The 4,193-nt window shown below is 35.6% G+C and overlaps 1 protein-coding gene across 3 annotated transcripts in view; it reads right to left on the reverse strand.

Annotated features, from left to right (window-relative positions):
• LOC137629104 (uncharacterized) overlaps positions 1-3,861 on the reverse strand; it is a 261,346-nt gene extending 257,485 nt beyond the window's left edge. The window contains exon 1 of one of the 3 annotated variants that reach the window (XM_068360378.1): positions 3,808-3,861. The gene's annotated coding sequence lies outside the window, so the exon portion shown is untranslated. Of the gene's footprint in view, positions 1-3,646 lie in introns of all 3 variants that reach the window. The other 2 variants (XM_068360374.1, XM_068360375.1) reach the window with 2 other exon arrangements.
• Between the last annotated feature and the right edge of the window lie 332 nt (positions 3,862-4,193).

The raw sequence follows: 4,193 nt of genomic DNA on the forward strand, positions 1-4,193 counted from the left end.
AGCCGTAACCAGAGAGAGAATTCCAATGTAATACCGTCTGGCCAGTCGAAGGACCCTTTAACTCTCTAACCTAGATAAAGAGCATTTAGTGGCTGAACAGGAAGGAAGGATAGCTGACAGGAGCAGCTACGCTCTCTCTCAGTATCTCTCCCAATATTCCAGTTTTTCTGCATCGTTATGTCTAACTCTTGCAACCTAGTTTTTCTGCATCGTTGTCTTACACTTGTAACCTCTCTCTCTCTCTCTCTCTCTCTCTCTCTCTCTCTCTCTCTCTCTCTCTCTCTCTCTCTCTCAAGGTCCCTTTAGATCTCCCTCTCCATCGGGCATTCTTTATCTTACATCCATTTCTCTCTCTCTCTCTCTCTCTCTCTCTCTCTCTCTCTCTCTCTCTCTCTCTCTCTCTCTCAATGTCTATTTAGATCTTCCTCTCAATCGGCCATTCTTTATCTTAAAATATTTCCTCTCTCTCTCTCTCTCTCTCTCTCTCTCTCTCTCTCTCTCTCTCTCTCTCTCTCTCTCTCTCTCTCTCTCTCAAGGTCCCTTTAGATCTCCCTCTCCATCGGGCATTCTTTATCTTACATCCATTTCTCTCTCTCTCTCTCTCTCTCTCTCTCTCTCTCTCTCTCTCTCTCTCTCTCTCTCTCTCTCTCTCAAGGTCTATTAAGATCTTCCTCTCATTCCCCCATTCTCTTCATCTTTATCTTACCCCAGTTCGTCTCTTTCCATTTCTCATTTATACTTTCTCTATCTCGGTTTCACTCTCTATTTATCTACCAATCTAACACTAACAAAAGAAAAACTTGAAACATCACGAAAAGAGCAAAACTGTAATCAACTGTTTCATTGTTAGGTGTTTCTCCCACTCTCGCTTCTAGGCACTTTCTCTGCATCTCCTAGCCAGGAAACCCTGCCAGACATGGCCACCTCTATAGCGCTTTAACCTTTCCTGCTCTCAGAGAGAAAGAGAGAGCTGAGGTAAGAATTCCATGAATATTTCAGAAAAAAAAAAACTGAGCGACTTCATCATTTTAGGGTGGGGAGTGATGTCATGGAGACATAATAATAACAATAATGAAAATAATAATTTCACATTGTAGATATCACTGCACTGACACGAATTATAGCATGGCAAAGATAATACATCTAGAAGATTTTGTTGATTTGATCGAGTAAGCAAATTGAGAAATGATACCACATGAGATATCATGGAAGTTTCTTATACAAATGACATAACGATGAAAGAGAAACGGTAGTTTACTAGACACGGCTTTTACATCATCCAGGAGAAAATTGTAAGCGATATTGTCAGCTGGTATCCTATAGGTACCATATGTACTGGAAAACCTAGACCTACTTTTTATCTAAAAACTGTCGAATTTCAACAGTGCGGATTCTTGCTAACTTAGAACCCTGTTTCAGATTTACTTGGATGAAATTTATGAAAATGTAGACAGAGACTATGTTGAGAAAGTGATGACAGGAAATGGAAAGCAAGGCGTTTTGACAGTGAAGTTAGATAACACGAAATTCTCATCATGAGAACCAGTATCGATCCAAGAAAGTTTCTCAGCCTGTTTACTGGAAAATCTATTGTGCCTATGTTGACTTATGCAGAGAATAAGGTACAACTAGTGGCTAGTCCACTGTAGTGTAGAAAGTTGGGTATATGGGCATGGGGAAACATCATCACATAAAAGGTCTGAGAACCAAGGGCTTAACCATCTGGAACAAACATCTAATTTCTCTTCTAATATTGACCACCATGAGAGCTGAACTGGTTTAAAAAATCTATTCATATCAATATAACAGATATGATTGTGTAAATCACATTAAATTTATATCATATTTCAACAATGACATTAATAAGTCAAGGAAATACTTCACCAGCCCTACGAAAATTAAAATATAAATGAACTTTTCGAAATCAGAATACTTTTTCTCATACAAAACTGTTATAATCAGGGAGAAATATAGCTCTTTGAAATTAAAAATAAGATATCTTAGTAAGTTTTATGCTTTGGCAATTCAAAGATACGAATAAGAAAACGTATTCGAGAATATCACGAAATAAAGCAAAAACATTCCAGCCTAAATCTAAAAAATAAAAACTGCATCATCTCCTACACATATGAATTACGAGAATGAAACAACGTACAAAGCCATTCATTATCCTGCTTAGACATTCCAAAGAGACTCGGCTAGTTGGGAAGTCAGTGTAGGTTGGGTGCGGTTTCTACAAAAATGGGGTTAGGAAATCTACCTCAACCCTCTAGGGGCAGTGAGAAGTTCATCTATTTTAGAGGCTAACACTTCATTACAAGGCTTTAAAACGCAACTCGGCTCAGATAACGGAATTAAAAATAAAAGAGGTAATTATATTTGTATATTTTTAAATGGAAAATGACGGCCCGTCATACGAGTTTGAAAAGTGGTTGGGTGAAGGGGTTAGGCCTATTGTCTCCTCTCTAAAATTCCCTCTTTACATTTACCCTCTTGAACTTCTAACCTCTAGCTTCATTTATTTCGATTTAAACGGTCTATTAAAAGAAAGAAATTGAGTTCTCTAAAACCCCTCCTCCATATATATATATATATATATATATATATATATATATATATATATATATATATATATATATATATATATATATATATATATAGAGAGAGAGAGAGAGAGAGAGAGAGAGAGAGAGAGAGAGAGAGAGAGAGAGAGAGAGAGAGAGAGAGTAAATGATGCCACAGAAAGAATTTAAACAATATGTCATATCACATAATGTGCTTGAAGAGTTCAGCTATAAGCTGATTGGTTGGTTGATATTTATGTAAGTGTCACATCTATGTCTGTTAGTAATATGTTTCCACTGTGAGCAGAATTATCACCTGCAGCAATTTTGTTTATCAACCAACGACTTATTCTTATCATGAACATTTACGGCGAAAAATAGTCACTGCCTTCTATATATATATATATATATATATATATATATATATATATATATATATATATATATATATATATATATATATATATATATATATATATATATATATATATATATATAGATATATATATATATATATATATATATATATATATATATATATATATATACATATATATATATATATATATATATATATATATATATATATGTGTGTGTGTATATATAGATAGATAGATAGATATAGTAAACATTTCACTGATCCTGGAACGAAATGCACAATTATGTTTCACAAATAATACATCCACATTCACTATTGACTGGTTATTAGTAGCTATTGAAAAATGCATTATTTTTAGAGGATAAAATTAAAAACAAATTAAGTAGTTTTCTGATAAGCAAACAAGTCTCAATCAATACACTAAAGTCAGATGTTTGTGTCAAAATATATGGGTCTTCTATCAAAATCACTGTCATTTTCTATTTGAATTTACAATACCAATACCTTTTTCTTTTTGCATGGTATTTTCTAAAACAAACACGAATTACGTTTCGCTTTCAAATGATGATGTTTATTCGCGCACAAGACAAAACACAATAAGTTTTCTAGTCCAACATGCGCCTCTACACCATAAAACCTTACTATCCTCAGCATTTTAGGTTAACACTATTTGAGGCAACAATGCATTATCACTATCACAAACCGAAATTGATAAATCCGTAAAGTATGCTTAATTTATAAACACTTTGTGTATCATACTATCATTGTTTATCAAGTTTCACGCTCGACGCGCTGACGGTCTCATCACTGTACGTAGCTTCATGAATAGCCACTTTCCCGCGCACTGTCTTCCACCATACTGACCTAGAAGGCGGATAGAGAGGAGGAGCTGCGAGTTTGAGTGTATATTGTGAGACCCGTCTAGTCAGGAACAGGTAAACCCCCCTTCAGCGCCCCTACGCAGGTTGCCAACACCCACCAGGTCCTACTATTACCCTCCCAAACCCGGGTACGTAGCTATGTGCATAGCCTCTAGCTTTTCAAATCTGATAGGTGTCTGCAAATAGACTGCAATTCTTAGTTCCGTGTCTAACCGATGGTGACAAGGAAGTTCATAGCATGAGCCATGCCATTTGCCGAACCGTAGCCTAACATTTGTTACCAACCACAATTATGTCGAAATTACCGGGAAAGTCGAAACTGGGACATTTTTTCTGTTGATATTCGGTTACTTTTAATTACACCAATAA

The sequence above is a fragment of the Palaemon carinicauda genome, chromosome 37, assembly GCF_036898095.1.
Source record: "Palaemon carinicauda isolate YSFRI2023 chromosome 37, ASM3689809v2, whole genome shotgun sequence".
In the NCBI taxonomy this organism is placed as follows: Eukaryota; Metazoa; Arthropoda; class Malacostraca; order Decapoda; family Palaemonidae; genus Palaemon; species Palaemon carinicauda.